The sequence below is a fragment of the Balaenoptera borealis genome, assembly GCF_965194805.1.
Source record: "Balaenoptera borealis genome assembly, chromosome: 6".
Lineage (NCBI taxonomy): Eukaryota > Metazoa > Chordata > Mammalia > Artiodactyla > Balaenopteridae > Balaenoptera > Balaenoptera borealis.
Genome location: NC_138863.1, coordinates 5,588,143 through 5,607,278, shown reverse-complemented (window position 1 = coordinate 5,607,278; position 19,136 = coordinate 5,588,143). Strand labels below are relative to the sequence as shown.

At 52.4% G+C, this 19,136-nt stretch overlaps 1 protein-coding gene across 3 annotated transcripts in view; it reads left to right on the top strand.

The window, feature by feature from the left end:
* The first annotated feature begins 535 nt into the window (after positions 1–535).
* Positions 536–19,136, top strand: part of SH3BP4 (SH3 domain binding protein 4) — a 93,429-nt gene continuing 74,828 nt past the window's right edge. For all 3 annotated transcript variants that reach the window (XM_082395565.1, XM_082395567.1, XM_082395566.1), the window contains exon 1: positions 536–982. The gene's annotated coding sequence lies outside the window, so the exon portion shown is untranslated. The remainder of the gene's footprint in view (positions 983–19,136) is intronic.

The following is a 19,136-nucleotide window of genomic DNA, read 5'->3' as shown; positions in this document are numbered from 1 at the left end:
AGGGGCTTATGAGCGCTGCCAAAAGGTCGCGATGCAACAGCCACTTCTAGATTTGCTCGGTATCAAGGACCACGTTCCCGGGGGCGCCCGGCCGCCTGGACCTCGCTCCCTGGCCGGCGCCTAAAGGAGGAAGAGGAGGAGACGCCGAGGCCGGATCCCCGCCGGGGCTCAGGGAGACGCGGCGCCAGACCCAGCCTGCGCGCGCTCCCCCGCCCGGCCTCCCCGCGCGCCCCGGCTCGGCCACGCCCCTCCGCCCTCGCCCCGCCCCCCGGACCACATCCCACCCCCGCCTCCCGGCCGCCGCGGCTCGCCCCTCCCCCAGCCTCCAGGCGACAAAGGCTCGGCCCCACCCCCTGCTTTTCCACCCCTCACCCCCGCCCTCCCCTCGGCAGCTTCAGATAGGCCCCGCCCCTCCACTATAGCCTCGCCCACTAATTATTCACACCCCGCCCCGCCTTTCGGCCGCCTTCTAGACCCCGCCCCCTCTGAGCTTGCCCCGCCCCCTGCTAGTCCACACTCCGCCCCTGCCTCCCGGAGGCCCAGGATAGGACCCGTCACCTCCTTCTCCAGGTTTTCCTCCCACCCCAGTCTCCCCAGGGGGCTCGGCTCAGACTCTGCCCCCGCCGCCCAAGGCCCAGCGCCGGCGCAGGACCACCCCTCTCCCGCGGCCCCGCCTCCGAACCCCCGCCCCCTGGACCCCGCCCGGGTCGGGAGACCACCCCTGCAGCCGGATCCCAGGTCTTGGTCTCGCGCGCCCCGCCCCCGCCCCCGCCCCCGCGGCCCCGCCCCGGCGCGGGGACCACCCTCCGCCCGCGGAGGCGGGGGCCAAGCGCTCGGGGCACTCTCGGCTGTCCCGGCCCTTTGCCGCCGCCGCCGCCGCCGCCGCGCGGTGGTTCCTGCGGATCCGCGCGCGCCGCCGGCCGGGAGAGCTCTCAGACCGCGAGGAGAGCCGCAGGAACCCGTGGGACGCAATGCGAGCCAGGTAGGCAGGCTGCACCCCGGGCCGTCCCCTGCGGGCCGCTCCAGCCCCGCGCCCAGCCTCTCTCCCGCGGCGCCTGCTGGGGCTCGGCGGGTTTGCACGCCTCGCGGGCGCCGCTCGTTCCCCCGCCGCCTGAGTTCGGGGCTCCGGGGTGCCCGGGCGCGGCTGGCGCCGGACGGCTTCGGGAAGCCTCTCGCGCCCCTCGTGCTCCTGGGGGACCCAGTCACCCCGGCGCAGGCGGGCGAGCCGGGGTTCCGGGCACGGAGCGGCACTCGTGGCCCCCGCGTGCGCCCGGGCGATCCCCCTTCCCTGGCCCTAGCGCTTCCCGAGGCCGGCCCTGAAGGGTGGCCCGCCTCGGCGACCGGACGCGTCCTCGGGGCGCTCGGCTCGGGGGGCTTGGGCGCTCCCAGGGCTGGAGGGGCCGGGGCTTTCTCTGGCGTGGCCCAGGGGAGGAGGGAAGGGCGCGCGGTCCCGGGTTAAACTTGGTGACAATGCATATTTCAACTTCTTCGGAGACCTTTTATTTTAGGATGGAAATGAAAACCCCGATTTCTGGCTTGGCCGTCCGGGGACCGAGCAGCCGCGAGGTGACAGCGCCGGCGGCGGGCGGGTGGGGACGGCCGGCAGAGACGCACGTTGCTGAGTGGTGTTTGCCGGGAAGCCCGCTCCGCGGTGCGGCTTGGTGGTCTGCAGGATCCCAGCCTTGGAGTGCGGCGGCTCCTAGCCCGGGGCAGGTCGTGCAGCCGGTGGGACCAGGCCGCGCTGGCTCTTCCCCGGGGTGTTGGGCGGCCAGCGGTGCCGCCAGGGGGGCGCAGCGGGACAGCGGCCGGGCTTCCTGCGTGAGGAGAGGCGGGTGGAGCCTCACCGGTCAATGAGATTTAAAAAGGGAACGCCGGGTTGGATTTTATCCGTGCTTATTCTTTCAAAGTTAGTGCAGCAGATCGGTACCGTGTGCTTTGTCAGTAGTAAGTTCGCATAACTTTTGTTTCGATCACAAAAGCAATATATTCTCTGGGTAGAAATCAGAAGTATAAACAGTGAAACAAACCATCATTGATCCCACAGTTCCTGCCGGCCTCAATATTTACACTTTGATATTCACATTTCACAGACTTGCGGATCTAATCGATAAGTTTACAAGTGGAGCCTCTCTTGACTAAATGAAAGCAATCCTTTTGTGCAACTCTCCCCTTCCCACCCTTCTAACTGGGTTTGTCTCCGAGCACCAAAGTTTGGGTGTATCGTCCAGGCTCCCTTCTCAGGCTGAGTCCCCTTTCCAGTGTGTGGTGTTCTCCATGCCTTCTGTAGGCTGGAGATGGAGAGAGAGACAGCAGTCAGCTAGACCACTGGCTCAGACTGGATTGGCTGTGGTTTTGGTTCCTTGCCTTGAAAAAATGAAGGTAATGTTTCTCAATCTGCTGCTGAGGGCACCATAAAAATTAATGGGTGGTTTGCAAAGCGTTTTGACACCCTTGGGTGGACAGCGGCGGTGCTTTGTGGGGCTGGGGGTGTCCCTTGCTTTCGTCATCAAATAAAACAGTCTGTCTCCTACTTGGCCATCCTGACCAGGAAACGGGCGCCAGGAGTGACTGGTGGGGTCCGGAGAAGGTTCCTTGGTTCCCTGCTCGGTACAGTCGGCCCAGGCTAAGCCCCTCAGAAAATGGGGGGCTTGGAAGGAGACAGAACTCCCCAATCCACCTTCCCTGTCTGCTTTCTGCACGTGGGCAGATGTGGAGAGTGTGAGGGGGCTTTGACGTTAAGACGGGACCCAGGGTTCACAGGCCTGATGCCCGCCCATCCAGAATGCCGAGGCCTGCTGATCCAAGAGGGAACAGTTAGTTCTGGGAGAAGGGCTCAGGCTGTGAACAACCCTGGCTTCCTAGGCATTTGTTTTATGGCTCTCTTGTTTACGAAATGAACAATGACCAGCTCAGATCTGCGGTGCCTGAGAAGCTTCTGTGAGCTTTAATTTTTTTCCTGTTGTCCCAAGCCTCTGGCATCGTGCTTTACGGGGCTTTTTAAACAATTGGGAGAAACTCATATCATTTGTTAACGTCTGATACCGAAAGCGGGAGGTGCCGCACAGGTTGCCTTTTGTTCCCCTTGCACAAAGCAGCGGTGATGGAAGCTCCTCTTTCTTTAGCAGGTCTCGAGGGCTCCAGTTTGTCATTTGATAGTTTCATTTTTTTTTTTATTGTCGCTTCCACCAGCACTTTGTTCTGCCCAATGTCTAGTAGCTGACCACAGCCCAGACACAGGGGGGACCCAGAAAGTGGTCTGGACAAGTTGCTTATAAGTGTCCTTCCGGGGCTCATCGGCTCTTAGTACTGTGCCCCGAATTTTCTCCGCGTAGGGAGGAAAGGGGGAGTCTTCCTGGATTTTCTTCTCTGCTGCTGTTTGCTAACTGGATTTCTGGTTACCCAGTAGCCTGGAATTGTTTTCCTGCCAGCTGCTTCAACAGACCTTTTTCTTATTCTAATGGTTCTAGTGTGATGATAAGATTTGCTAACCTAAGTGGGGTTTGCGCCCAGGGTCCTGGGAGGCCACTCCTGAGTTTAAATCCTGGCACCCGGGCCTGCGAAGTGTGGGAGGGTGTGTGCGCTTCCTTCTTCCCGGGGAGGAGGCCAGCTGGCTTCCCTCAGCTTCTTAAGGGGAGCCCTTGGCCCAAACAAGGTTAGGAGTTAACTGCTGTGTTGGGCCCTGGCTGACCTCACCCCCAGCTCGGGGCAAACCTCCATGGCTCCGTGTTTGAGGAACCAGCCTTGCGCCTGCCCGATACTCAACTGAGGAGAAGCCGTTGTTCAGCCAGTGGGCCTTGCTCCATCCACGTGGGTTTCCCTTAGCTTTGTTATTTTCAGATTCGACACCCGCATTGGGTCAGGTTGCAGTTTTTCTTCTGAGAATTGAATTCAGGCCCCTGGGATATTTCCTAAGGCCCTGAAGATGGGCGCTAGGACTTCTTTGCCCTGAGGTCACTGCCTGATGACCAGGAACTGGGAAGGGTCACCGTGCAGGTAAGTAGACTTCGCCGTGACTGCGTGGCCAGGAGGGGAGCCCGGGGGCCATCCAGTGTCGCACTCAGCTTCCAGCGAGCTGGGTCTCCCGCCTCCCCAGCTGTTTGCACAATAGAAGCCCCATGTTCTCCCATCACGCCCTGGAGAGTTAACAAAAAAACAGTTCAGCCAGCCCTCACACACAAGGGAACCATCCAGCTACTTACTCAGGGTCTTCAGGGAGCCCGAGCCTGCTTCTCCGTGGGCCCCGAGGGCATCGTGTGTTATTGGACCGCACGTCTGATGCCATGAGGACCAGTGTCCCAGGGGAAAGGATGTCGCGATGTTCAGCCTTTAGAAGGCAAGAGAACACCGAAGGTATTTTAGAAACAGGGTGTGTGATGTGTTTCTAGGAAGGGTGAAATTCCTTATCGTGCCTCACTGCTTCCCATCCACCAGGTGTAAAAAAATAGCTTCCCAAACCTTCGATAAGAAGATATGGACTTGTGGGAGCAGAATGGTGTCCTGAGTTCAACTAATTTAAGTCGAGATTCAGGGTGTTTTTTAACGGGCATCGCTTGCTGAGGGTTTGTGATAGACCAGGTCCGGGGTGCACACTTTTATCCTCGCACAAACAGCGAAGGGTTCCATTTTACAGGGAAGCTAGAATTGAAGTAGTTGCTCCAATCTAATCGTCCCAGTAAGTGCTTGATTTGAACCTGGACCTGCCTGGGCTCTTCATCACAGCTCCCAGTGTGCCAGAACGAAAGAAACAGGTCACACCTTCGGGAGCGTGAAGACACAGGCATGGAGATAGCAGAGTGCCTGCCTCCCTTACACAATGACCCAAAAAAGGTGATGAAATCTTTAAAACCCTAAGAATTTTCGTAGTCTAAACGGAAAGCAACCCGTTTGCACCTTTGCTCCCCGAGAGCCGTGCCCTTGCGCCCGGTCTGCAAGGTAAAATTTGATGTATTTGGAAGATTGCGATTTTGAAGGTGGGACAACTCAGAATCTGCTCTGAAGTTTGTCTTTGTACCATGAAAAGAGGGTATTCTGGGCAGATGAAGTCACTAGAATAAGATTAAGATTATGGGGAGGCTGTTAAGTAAATGTAAGATAAGGGTCCACCTTCCACTTTACAATCAAATAAAGGATATGCTAATGAGATTATTCTTATCTGCTCCATCAAAGCTCTTCTTCGGGGAACTCTCAGAGCTGATGCCTGGTAGCCCGACTCTTCTGAACAAATTGAAAAGAATCCTCTCCGTGAACGGATTTCTGTGGTTCCATGTTCTTACTAAATTTCCCTCTCATCTCTCTCCCCTTCCCTGTTCTCCCAGTCTGCTTCACTGAGGAAAACCCTGCCCCATTCTTGTGAAACAAGGAAGCCTTCTAAGCTCTGTAGGCCTGGAAGGAATTCACATGTTCCCTTTCCTGGCTTTTTCCATGTTGCAGGTCCCTGAGTCCGAAGTGTGCTGGTCAACCGGCTCCCAGGAAAAAAACAAAGCGTCTTGATGGTAGCATCTGTCAACTGCCCTGGTGTAAATCCTCCCACCATGGCTGATTTCAAGCTGCCAGTTGGGTCTGGCAATATTACTAAGTATTTGACAATCTGTGTAGCCAATAAGAGTGGGCTTCAGCTTGCCTTTCATTGCACTGAGCTCACCAGCACAGCCCCCCTTGTAGAATGGATGAAATGGTTGCCTGGCTTCTGCTTGGACCACGGCTGCCAGGAGCTGTATGTACTGAGGGGATTTGGATGTCCTTGAGTAGCCTAGTTTGGCCAGCAAGAGTAGAGTGCTTCACAACTCAGACTCCGCATTAAACTCACCTGGGGGATTTTAAAAGCTGCCCAGTGGAATCGGCATCGTGTGTGTATCCGGGGTTGAACTCCACTGATGTAGGGAATTTGTGTAAAAAGAAAATTAGAGGTGTGGTTCGGAATTAGGCATGGCAGACCCTGTATTTGAGGCCAAGGAGTTGAACGTTTTCCGTGTGGGGTGAGGGAAGGTTTTCCAGCAGAAGCCTCGGAGTGGAGGAAGGGCCCACATTTTCCCAGTTGCCAGTCTGACTCCAGTGGCCCTCCACGGTGGCGGTCGACATTGTTTTGCCTTGGTTGCTTCTGCTGGTCTGGAACGGAGATGGGTCTTCGTAGAGGAAGGGGTCAGGATGAAGTGAGAGGTCGCTCCTTGGGGAGACGGCTCCTTGGGTCGGTTTGGTGAGCTGACCTCGGATGTTGCAGCAGAGAGCTGGCGTCTAGAGGAGCTTCCCAGGACCACCCAAGTGAAGAAAGGAGAAACTCCATGGCTGAGGGCTCTTTAAGACTCTGGGCTTGGTTGCTCACGTAAGCTGATTACTTTTTCTCTGTCGTAATTAGCAGTCAAATTATTTAAAATGTAAGAGCTTCCTTGAGAGGCAGCAAGCGCGTGGGAAGGGGAGTGTCACTGAACTTCTGAGCCATTTTTGGGAGCGGGTTTGGGAGCAGGAAGGGGCCAGCCAGGCCCGCAGGTGCAGATTTAAGGAGACATCACCCTTGGGTTGTACCCACGCAGGGTCCGCCCTGCTGGTCAGGGGTCGCCCGTGTGAGAGAGGGCTGGCGCGGGCCTCGCTTCCTTGGAGTCGAACCCGTGATCGTGGAAGAGCTGACTGCGGACTTGAGTGTGGAGGGGGCCTGGGAGTGTGCTTCTCAGTCACCCCATGAAGATGGGGTGGGAAGGCCAAGGGGGCGGAGGAGAGAAGCAGCTGGAGGTGGGAGAATGTGTACCGTGTGTCCCTGAAGCCGAGGAGAAGGTCGGGGTGTGGAGGAAGGGGCTTGGGAGCCCCGTGCAAACAGGACAGTTCTGGGTTATGAATGATCAGAGAAGTAACACCTGGAAGTCTAGGGGCCACTGGGTTTGGCTTGTTAGAGCCATGTGACTGTGGTAGTGGGGAAGCTTCTAGAAAACCAAGGACAAGGGGCATAGGCCGCTGAGTTAGTGATAAAAGAAAAAGGACTGTCTTTTGAGGATATCAAGGCAGGAAGGACCCAGAGTTGCGTCAGAGGGCCTGGGATGTTCCGGACTGCGGAGGCCTGGTCGGGGGCTGACGGGGTGCTAGGACCAGCCCAGAGCGATGGAGGGTCCAGTGAGGGGGTGTGAGCGGCCCGGACTGTGAGGCAGAGAGGTGGGTGTGAGTGGTTCTCATCAGGAGGAACTGGTTAGAAGACTCCCTCGCCCCCCCCCATGCCTTTTCACCAGCCTCTTTTGGGGGTTGGCTGGGGGCCTCATTTGCCCCTAAGTCCCAGCTCCCTGAGGCTTCTCATGGAAGCCTTTCCTGACTGCCCAGGCCAGGAGCTGACCGCTGCTTCCTCACCCGTCCGTTGCCCCCCTAGGCGGGGCTCTGCTAGGCATGGGGCTGCATCGTTATCTCTGCATCCTCGCTGCACAGACAGCGCATTCCGTGAACGAAGAGGGACCAGCCAGGATGAAGACCGAGGGTGGTGCCTTACCACGTAACCGTACAGCAGCAACGCTGAGAGTCTCCTTAGACGTCTTCACAGCTAAAAATTACGCTAGAGGACAGAAGTAACTTCTGTGAATCATGATCAGCTGACTTGTAAACGCTGTCCAGTGGCCCCCTCGCAGCTCTGCCCTTTACTGTTTCATTGAGTCCGGCTTCCCGCCTTTGTTTACCCGTTCATGCTGTTGCCCTTTTGGAAAGGATTTTAATTTTTATAGCTTTCGGATACAGAGAAATACAGCTCTTCCTCAACTTAGGATGGGGTTTGTGTCCCGATAAATCCCTCCTACGCTGAAAATGTCGTCAGTTGCAAGTGCATTTTAATTACACCTAAACTACCCAACGTCATAGTTTAGACTTCTCTAACTTAAACGTGCTCCAGACACTTAGAGTAGCCGACAGTTGGGCAGAATCATCGAACACAAAGCCTGTTTGGTAATCGAGTTTTGAATATCTCATGTAATTGATTGAATATTGTACTGAAAGTGAGAAACAGAATGATTGTCTGGGTGCAGAATAGTTTTAAGTGTGTCCGTTCCTGGCCCTGGTGATCGCTCCCTGCCCTGCCCAGCATCTTGGGAAAGCATCAAACCCACATACGCTAGCTCCGGAAAAGAGCAAAATTCAAAATTCGAAGTACTGTTTCTACTGAATGCATATTGCTCTCACACCCTCGTAAAGTCAAGAGATGTAAGTCAAGGACCATCTGTAAATGGAATATCTGAAAAATGCAGGTACCTTTAAGCATTTTAAAATTACCCTAAGAATCATCGTTTTGACAAGTGGTGTCAAATATTTGTATATGTCCCTTACAGAAGTAGAAAATAAAGGTCCGTGTTTGAATTTCACTGGGAATAATGGTTGGAGCTGGTGTATTGATAGCACATATAAGTAATTCATGTAAAGGGCTGGGCCCGGGCCTGTGATCCAGGGCCACTCGGCAACCTGTGGTGGCGGTAGTGATGGTGTAAAAGCAGTCGCCTACTATGGTCGGGTCTCACTTTTCCTCCCCATCATCCCGTCCCAAATATCCCCTTGCAGAAGTTGTGGTTTTTTCCCCCTTGTGACTTCAGAAATCAGTGTTTACGACATTTTTAGGAGGACAGCTCTATTCTGGTTTTGTGCCGGTTGGCAGCCATTTGGCTGTTTCACCTTTACGTGCTGGATTACGAAACCAAAATTTCAAATTTTGGTCACATTTCAGGCCCATGTTGGAGTCTTCTGTAAATGGCTCTTTCTTTGCCGTCAACCAAATATGAAGCAACACGATTTGCACAACTGAAATTCATCATAGGTGATTCAAGAATTAAGTGACTAACCATCCATCATGTTCTCCTAAACACTGTTTTTTGTACCCAAGGCATCGTCAGGGAACAGAAATAGCTGAAATAAGTTTTCACCGACTGGAAGGTGACAAGTGAGGAGAGGGGTGGAGTCAGCAAGTGGCACCCCAGTCCGAGACCTGGGATCCAGAATGGCCCTGGCTGGTAGGCTGGGGGGACCAGCAGCCAGTGGCTGGAGGCCTCTGTGCCTCTTTGCAAGAAGGCCTTACCTGCCCTAGCTACCTTGGGGGGTGGGAGAAGGAGGTGAAGCATCTTGTGTTCAACATATGTCCTTTCTAGATATATAAATTGTTATGGGAAGAGGGAAAGAGTTTGTTGTGATTTTTCATTTTTTTTTTTTAAAAAACCCTGTCTGCTTAAGTCCCCCCACCCCACCCCCCCGCAGTTACTCAAGTAATCGTATGTTCATCTTAGAAACCTTAGAAAATGCAAAAGGAGAAAAAAGTTTCATCAGTGGAATTCTGCCACTCATGGTAACTGCTCTGGGCATTTTTGTGTCTTTCAGTTATTTTCACATGTAAATCTAGACTCTTCCAAACAAAACAAGATGGTGGAGTGGGAACTTGTTTTTAGTTCACTAGATACCTGACGTGTAGTAATCCTTCAAGCAGTCATTCATTGTTGAATGAACATTATGCTTTTTATTGAAAATTGTTGACATATCTCCAGATCAATAAGTACAGGTTTGCATCCTCAGTTTTACCGTCAAATGTATTCGGGGATGCACCCTCTTTAACAAGTCCACGTTCATGGACAGTTTCCAGTGACTTTGAAATTATAAACAGCACTGCAGTGAACATCTTTCAATACATGTAAGTTTCTCCTTCCAATGAGTTTTTTTCTTTTATCCTTAAAATGTATAAGGAACTTTTAACTATATTAATGGTTGGGTGAACCGTATAATTGCTGCTCAGAAAAGCACGTCCAAAGGGAGTGATAGTCAGGAAAGTTTCCCTATCTGTTGAATAAGACTTGGTGAACTTTGAGACCAGTCTTAGCCTTGCTGGGACTCCTTTGGGGGGAATCGATTTCTGATCATCAAGAGTGCTAATGTTCTCTGTCTTGTGAGCTTTGCGGGCAGGGGTTGGAAGTGCACATCTCAATCTTAGGGAGAGCACATACATGCCAGTTTCAGAAACAGTAACATATGGGGGAAACCGTGTGTCCTAAAACCTAGGAGATGTTTCTGGTGGACGTCTTCAGGGCTCACTCCTTCCCAGAAGGGGACGAGTCTGATTTCCATGCATTCAGCTTCAAGAACTGTCACTTCAAGCTCCCCAGGGTCCTGTCACTATGGGCGTTGAGTGATTCGTGGAGCTGCGTCCCTTGATGAGCTGCAGTTTGATCTGGCACACGGTGATGGCACAGACTTCATTTTTGAGACCTTCGGGTTCATTAAGAGGAGAAAGTGCTTAATACCTTCCACTGATGGTAAGGCTGTAATTTTGATTTCTAGCTGTGGTCTGGTGTCACAGGACTTCTGCATTCTGGCAGGAGAGGGAAGCTGAGTTATGGGCGGAATATTCGTTGGCCTGTGTCCCGAGTGTGGTTTTGCAGGGGCCCGGGCTGCCTCCTCTTTCTTGGCGCCGAGGTATCCATGAGTCATTGCCCACTAGTGTAAGATGAGGCGGCACTTTTCAGGCTGTCCTTTCGTGCTGGCTATTTGTTCTGGGTGCCAGGTCCACCTCATGGAGTTTTGGGGGGCTTGAGAGCCGTGCCCTCCTGCAACTCTGGGACGTTGCCCTAGCCCCTCTCCCTCCCCCCTTGTTAGCTCCTGTTTGACTTGAACTCACTCATTCCCTCCCTCACTCCAAATCCAGTGCATGCCAGATGGGGGGTGGGGGATTGGGGGGATGGAGAGACCACCAGGGACAGCCTCTGTGCAGGGAATCGGCCACCAGTGCCCCAGGAGAGGAGGTCAAGTTTCCCCGGGTGTGCTGGGGTTCGGGACTGGCTCCCCAAAGAAGCCCTACTATTAAGTAGGGGGACCGGAAGGAATTGGGTGGGTGCCTACAGGGGGGACTTGGGGGCGGTGGGTGGTTGAGTGAGTGCCGGGAACCGATAGGGGTGCCGGCCTTCTGGGAGCACCTGGTGGGGATGCAAGAGGCAGGTGGCAGGTGGCTGGAAGGGCAGGTCCTTCTGGGCTTCAGTCAGCTTTGAACTTTTATCTCAGGCCACCAGGAGACGATCACACGTGTGAGCCTGACTTGCAAGGGGCCCGGGAGGTGAGAGGATGACCGTGCCTCCCTCTCACAGCCCTGACGCCCGGCAGCCGCCTTGGGTTCCCCTCCTGGGGCTCCTGGCGCCCTACTCTGCGACCCACATGGGGCCCCTCTCCCTCCTGACCTGTTGTGAGAGTCTCATAGAATCATCCGATTGATTAAATGACCACCTTGTTCAGTTTTAAGAGTTACGCTTCTTACCCAAAATGACACTTAGAAACTGAGCCAACTGTCGGGTCGTTAAAAGAGTCCCAGCATCTTATATTCCAGAAAGGAAAAGGTACTGATGAAGGTGTGGAGATTTTCCAGATAAAACAACATCGGAAGGACCCAGTGAGACAGATCAGAGCACCTCGCCCTGGTCAGTTGAGTCCCTGGCGGTCTCTGAGCGTGGCTGTCCCCCCAGGACACGGCTCGGGGGCACAGGCAGGGCGAGTCCTGGTTTTCCTTGTCAGGTTGCGAAACTCACCAGGCCGGCCAGTCATTCACCTCCTGACATTCCCCCTTCTCTACCCCACTTGGGTTGGTCGCTGCAGAGTTGGAGCTTTGCTGGCCTTCTGGAGGATTTCTGTGTTTAACCCACATTAACCTGGCTAATCCTGTGTCTACTTCTGGGGAAAAACTTCAGTCCGATCTTCTGCTCCAGTCAGACAACCAGCTGTCCTCAACTTGCTCGGGGTAAAGCCGTGACTTTATCAAGGTTAAAAGGGACAGAACTGAAAGCTGGAAAATGATGTCATAAACACCGCTTTTTTTGTCATTAGTGAAATTGTCAAGAAGTTGGCTGCTTGCTAAATTGAGGGTCATTATTATTCTGGAAAGAAGCAGGGTTATTTTGATGAGCAGGAAAATGGAAAGAATAGCAGTGATTCCCTTGGGGATCCGGTGTTGGCAGCCTGAGAGTAACAGGTGAGTAAGGCATTCAGGACAAAGTGCCGATTTGCAGCTTAGCAGATGATTGTAAATTAGGCATTAAGGGGAAAACTTGAGCATGTGTGACTTTGAATATGTCAGGTTGTTTGTCCTTTGCCTTCAGGTTTTACTGCTGGGAATTGCAGATAGGCCGCTCTGTAGAGCTTGCACACAGGGCTGGAAGGGAGTGAACAGAAATAACAGTGGTTTGGGTGTGAAAATTGGGGGACAGGTCTGGGGCCGTCATCTCCCACCCAACCGCAACCCCCTCCGTTGTCTTTAACAAGACAAAGTAAACTGTAAATTTAACATGTTTTGGGGAGAAAGACGAGAAATGGCGGCTAATATTTGTAAAACACCTACAGGCAGTCAGTATACCAGGTCCTCTCACTTACGCATGAGATCCTCCCAAAACGCAGCGGGGCAGGGGGCGTTGTTCACATCTTACCGATGATGAAACTGAAACCGAGAGGGTAGTTATTGTGTCCATGGACACAGTGAGTATCGGAATATACCAGGGAGTAAACAGGTTTATGGGGTCCTTATGCCTGGATATTAGCCGAGGGGGTTATTTACCCAAAACATGAATGCCAGGCCTTAGGTGCCGCTGTCCTATTGTGGATCCGTGGGCTATTGGAGAGGGAGGATTAAGTGCATTGAAAATGACACAAAACCAGATGTGGCCCTGGAGGGTATTCGTTCACGAGCACCCGTCAGATCAGCGCTGCGACACGCCGCCCACTTCTCGCCCCTGTGAGCCCGTCTTAGACACTGGCATCTTGTTTTTAATGTTATACCGACTCTTTCTCACATCCTGCATTTGATGAGGATGCCTGCGCCTTGACTCTCTTATCTTCCTTTGAATTACAAGGATACTCAGAAACTTCGGAAATAGTTCTTTTCACTGGTGGCAAATAGTGCCCGTATCAAACTAATGTGAACATTGCCTGTCTGCGGAGAAGGCATACATGCTCTCCTTAACGAAGCTAACATTATCCTTGATAATAGGAGTAGTAAAAAAATATGTAATCCCACTTTGCTAGCAAACTGTGTTTACGTATCCCCTCTCCTTTGGGTCCTTGTCTGGCGTTCTTACATAGCACCTTTATGCTGTGCTCATAATGATGGTAATAATTAGGACACCAGTAGCATATGCCGTATGCCAGCCAACGTCTTCAGCATTTTACCTCTAAACTATTCACCTTTCCATCCTATGATGGGAGGGACTCTTAGCATGTCTGGATTACAGGGAAGCTAGGGTGCCAAAGGGGAAGGGACTTGTCTGACCCATGAGTGCAGAAGCCAGGATCTGAGTCTGAGCCATCAACTTTTTTTTTTTTTAATTATTTATTTATTATTTATTTATTATTTTAATTTTTGGCTGTGTTGGGGCTTCGTTTCTGTGTGAGGGCTTTCTCCAGTTGCGGCGAGTGGGGGCCACTCTTCATCGCGCTGCGCGGGCCTCTCACTGAGCCATCAACTTTTACCTGTTCTGCCCCGCACCGGGGGCCAGGTCTCCCCCAGGCAGGGAAATCCTGGGGCCAAGAAGGTGCTTATGGGAACCAGGCCGGGGGGCGGGGGGGACGGGTCAGGGAACGTGAAGTCTCAGGTGAGATGAGGATGGGCAGGTAACAGCCAGGTGGCTCATCTGACGGGGACGATTCCCGACCCCCAGCCAGAGCCAAGGCTTGAACACGGGAGAGAGACCTTAATGCTGGGGGGTGGGGGTGGTGGCGGGGGAGCTGGGCAGGAAGGGGCATCTCAGTTTCCCCCACCCCGCCCACTGCACTGTCACACTTGGCACACATGTGAGCCCTCCTGCTGTGACCCAGTCCTCTCCTGCCTCCTTCAAAGCTGTCGTTTATCAACATCTGCACCCCATCAGGCCCTGTGCCAGACACTCGGTCAAGGTGTCTTCATGACTCTGCGTGGTAAATGTTTTAGAGGTAAATCTTTGTACCTAAAGAGCTTGTACTCAAGTAACTCTGTTTTATGGTGCTTTTCTGATTAGCCGTGACATGTTCAACTAAGAATTAGTGCAGTACGGGAAGCTCCCTGCTTACTGTCACGGTGCCTCCGGTTTTCCTGCCTGCCAGCCATGGAGGAGCCCCACTGGACTTGCCTCCATCAAGTAAGGGCGGGCATCTAGTCCTCTGGGACCCATCCATCCACGGCTGATGGCATGAAAGGTGGGCTTTGGTCCACCAAGGGATCTGGGACTCCGGTTACCTTGGTGACCACAGTGATGACTGATGAAAGGTTCCAGATCTTGCCTCTTTGGCCGCTTGAACTCATGGGGGAATATTTGGAAGTAGGAACATCAGTAGAACCATTGGTGGGCCGTGGGGTGGGTGGGTTTACGGTTGTGCTTCCGTGATGTGGTACTCTGGCGAGGCACCTGAGTGCCTGGCGCCAGGTGGACCCCAATGCCGTCCTTGTTGTTTTCTAAGGCATCTCTCCTTTTTATTTTAATATTCTCTTTAACCCAAGAGTTATTTGTTTAAGTATTTAATTTTTTTCCTTGTCTGTTTTCCCCTTTTTCCTCCCTCTTACTTTCTGGTTAACTTCTGGTATGACTGCATTGGGGCCAGGGGCTGTCCCATACAGTTTTCTAATTTGGAGAGTTTTTTGGGTTTCAAGAATGCTTCTGAGTGTTTGCGAACGTTCCTTGGATACTCGCACGCCCTTTGCATTTTCTCCAGGACGCGGAGGTGGGTGTGGATCATTTAGATGATGCTCGTTGATGATGTTATGTTTCACGTTGTAACCAGGTGATACTCTTTCCGCTGCGCTGTCAGCTTCACGGGTCGGGCTCCTGTTTCCCGACGTGACTGCAGTTTTGTCGAGGTCTCTGGATCAACTCTAGCGGCTTCTCCTCTGTACATATTAGCTGTTCTTTCAGCATAATTGGATCTTTTGATCGCTTCCCCATTTTGTCAATCAAAAAATGCTCTTGTGTGTGTATTCAGTGCTTGTGGCCTGAATTTTACCTTTTCTGATACTGCTTTACTGTCACCCCTTATGAGTCATTTTCAGGTGTGTTTCACGCAGAGACAAGTGCTTCTCCTCACTGGGTTAGAGCCCCTTCCTGGGTGATTCACGTTTGGTGTCGTAACTCATACGCTTGGTTCCATTGCTGCCCTGTTCCTTGAAGGGCTTGCTTCTCCCGTCCTCTTGCTGACTGTGGTTTGGAAGGTAGACCCATGGCCGGTGGCTTAGTTACATTCATTGAAAAGGGGAAATTTCTGCTGTAAGTGCTTGGTGCGTGTTGAGAGCCGTGTCAGGACTCGGGTCTGCTGCTCCCCGGACAAAGCGAGCATTTCAGCCAGGCCTCCTCCCCCAGGTCCCCCCTTCCCAGGGTCCACAGGCGCCGTTTTCCTCCTGCGATGTTGCATCGGTGATGTTGCCGAGTTCTCTGGTTCTCTAATCGGTTGGGGTTTGCGGTCTCGAGTGTGGTTTGATTTTGTGTGTGTAACGCTTGGATCTGGGGATGACTGAGGTGCAGTCAGAGTCTGGCCCGTAGACTTTCGGGGCCCCCTCCCCAGCGCTCGGTCCCTTCTGTGTGTCTGGGGGGGCTGTGTGTTGTCACGTGGGCTGTGGGTTTCGGTGGGACCCCGTGGTCGCATGGCACCGGGTGCTGGCCTCAGTTGTGCCTGGTGTGGCTCTGTGACCTGCCTTTGCCTGGGAGGCCGACCCCCTCCTGTTCTTCCTGCTCATTCCTTGGTTCCCTCAGCAGACACGCCTGGCGGCTTCAGCGTGCTGGACACGGTTCAGCCGTGACCTTTGCCCTTTGCCAAGAGCTGAGAACACAAGCTGATCGTGTTTCTTCCTGACCTGCACACTCCGAGGCCTTCCTGGTTTCACAGAGTAAGCCTGACCTTTTCAGCACAGCATTGGGTCTGGCAGGCCGGCCTTCGAGCTTTCTGTCTGGCCTGCCCGTCTCTGCAGCCGCCCGCTGGTCCCTGAGATGCCACAGTGGTCCCCAACCTGATGCGTTGGCTGGGCCCCTTGCATCCTTCGTTTTAAAAGCATCCTGGGTGACTCTATGCCCAGCTTAGAGTGACCCCCATTGGAACCCATGTCTTGAATGGTATCATTCCTTAGACGATGGTTTTTCAAAAATGTCGCTGTGCTTATTAAATTGTTTTATTGTAAGAATAGAGTGCTTTTGTATAACAATTCCAAATATTACCGACACCTGGCAAGTGAAAAGTGAGTCACTCGTCCCCACTGGAGCAGGCTGTGTCTCTGCTTTTTTTTTTTTTTAAAGCTTGATAGTATTCACATTGCTTAATTTGTGTCATGCTTTATTTATTTATTTATTTATTTAATTTATTTATGGCTGTGTTGGGTCTTCGTTTCTGTGCGAGGGCTTTCTCCAGTTGTGGCAAGCGGGGGCCACTCTTCATTGCAGTGCGTGGGCCTCTCCCTATCGCGGCCTCTCCCGTTGCGGAGCACAGGCTCCAGACGCGCAGGCTCAGTATGTGTCTCTGCTTTTAACAACCTTCCTCGGGCTAATTCCATTGTGTTGTGGATTCTTCTGCCGACCTGTATCGCTCAGGTTTCCGAGACTGTATTCCCAAGTGGGGTTTAGGTATAGTTTCCTTTTTAGTTTGTTAGCTTTACGGATCAGGATCACTTTTTGCCTCGTAAAGCGATTGGCAAGGAGACTTTTTTTTAAGCTGCTTCAGACCTATCTTGTGGGGCACCAGGCCCCAATGGGAAGGAGTTAGATGTGTGTTGCTGCAGGGCGTTGCCAGACTCAAATTCCAGAAACTACGTGAAGAAAACAAAATAGGCTACTGTATAGGACCTCCCTCTCTTTTTAAAAATTTTATTTATTTTGAATTGTGGTTTCAAAAAAAAAAAAAACCCTAGTAAAAAATTTACCATCTTAACAGTTCTTTAAAGTGTACAGTTGAGTAGTGTAAATTGTATTCACATGGTGGTACACAGGTCTTTAAAACTTTTTCCTCTTGGAAAACTGAAACTTACCCATTAAACTTTTCCCCATTTCCCCCTCTCCCCTAGCACCCCCTGATAACTAACCACCGTTCTGCTTTCTGTTTCTGTGAATTTGACTCTTTTACACAGCCCATATAAGTGGAATCATATAGTATTTGTCTTTTTGTGACTGGTGTTTATTTCACTTATAATGTCCTCAAGGTTCATCCAGCAAGGTTCATCAACACCATGGATGTGGTGTTAGTTGTAGCATGTGACAGCTGCCTTCCTTCTTAAGGCTGAAAGATATTCTGTTCTATGGAGAGACCACAATTTGTTTATCCATCCCTCTGTTCTTGGACATCCGTTTTGTACCTCTTGGCCATTGTGAACGATGCTACCATGAATGTGGGTGGGCAAATATCTCTTTGAGGTGCTGCTTTCACTTCCTTTGGATAGATACCCAGAGGTGGGGTTACTTTATCATAGGATAGTTTTATGTTTAACTTTTGGAGGATCCTCCATACCGTTTTCCACGGCGGTTGTACCAGTTTACATTCCCACCAACGCCGCACAAGGGTTCCAGTTTTTCCATTCTCGTCCACACTTGTCAGTTTCTGTTTTTTGCCCGTAGCCAGCTAAGGGGTGTGAGGTGACAGCCCATGGTTTTGATTTGCATTCTCTAAAGATTAGTGGTACTGAGCATCTTTTCATACGCTTATTGGCTTAGCCTGCCCTTTTTAAACAGTATTTAGTTAGATTTTCTTTAAAGTGTTTCTGAGGAGCCTTTTTCTTTATAGGTACTTGTGGTAAAAATGAAAACTCAAGTGAATTGTTGTAGATTTTGAGGGACTCTCCCACGTACATGTGCTAGGGGAGCTTATTTCTGAATAGACCATTTAGAAGGAGGAGTTTCTTGTGAAAAGTGGGCACACCCCCGCTCCCACCCTCACTCTTCCCCGTTTTCATCCCAGAAAGCCACTTTCTCCTTTGCAGGTTGTTTAAAGAGTCGATATAGTTCAAGTGCGTTGTGATGAATGACACCTGTGAAACACGACTGTCACCCTGTAGACTTGAAATGTGAGACTTGAAGCCACGCACGCAATGCCTCTAAAGAGGGGCCATCGGTTGTCTTCTTTGTTTCTTTACAAGTAGTCCATGCTTATCACAGATGTAGAAAATACAGCCTGCAGAAGAAATGAAAAGTCATCTGACTCCCTGTCACCCCATCGCTGTCACATGGATGTGGTGTTAGAAACGGGGTCATTCGTGCTCACTCCTGCAGCCTGCTTTTTTCACTCAGCAGCTGTGAGGAACGGCGTCCTCTGGCCACACCGATGTCACCCATGCCATGCGGCTCCTTAGCTGTCCCTGGGACGAGTTGAGTGCCGTGGTCTGAGGGGGTGATGTCAGCACTTGTTCACGACCCCTGCGTTGATTGAAAGCAGTAGCTCACCCACTCCTGTGCATTCCGGTTTGGACATCTCCCTCCCAGCCTCGCTGCCTAAGGTGGAATTGCAGCAGGCGGCCTCCGGCAGGAGAAGCACCTTCGCGCTGCAGATTGGTAGCTTCCGTGCTCTGTTCCGAAGTGGAGCCAGCAAGGAGCTAGCCCCTCACTGCCTGTCCTGCGGTGGCACCAGGCTGGAAGTGACTCCAGCTTCCGGGGGAGACATGCACGTTACACACCCTCTGGGATCGTGAGGCTGCCTCACCCCTTTGGCCGGACGCTTCCCAGAGACCCCCTTCTTTTTCTGAAGCCTGAATTTGGGGGCTGTAGCTCACACTGCCCACACAGAGTGCGGGCCAATCTCGAAGTGTTTTTCTTGCGTCCACTTTGGTAGGTGTGGTTTGGAACCTTCGAGAAGGAATGTTTTCACTTGCCTCAGTGGGTCAGCTCTTCCCCTGGGGGAAGGTCAGTTGGAGATACGGGAAAGGCGTGAACTGGATCCTTTGCTGCCCCCTAAAATGTGCAGTGTAGGGGGCGGGTAGGGTGGGCGGCTCTGTGGGCTCGCAGCCCTTGGCTAGCAGTTAACCTGAAATGCAACTCTGGGTCTGCCAGGCCCGCTGGGAGCCCAGAAGCTTCTGGAATCTTTAGCTCCACTTGGCCCTGAGGCTCCTGCCTTGATGGGCTGGCCCTTCAGCTGCTCCGCGAGGCTGGAGCTCCGTTCTCGCTGCATGGACCAGCTTCCTTAGCTCGGAAAGAGTGAGGGGTCCGTGCCCAGCACACCTGCTCCGGCTTCTC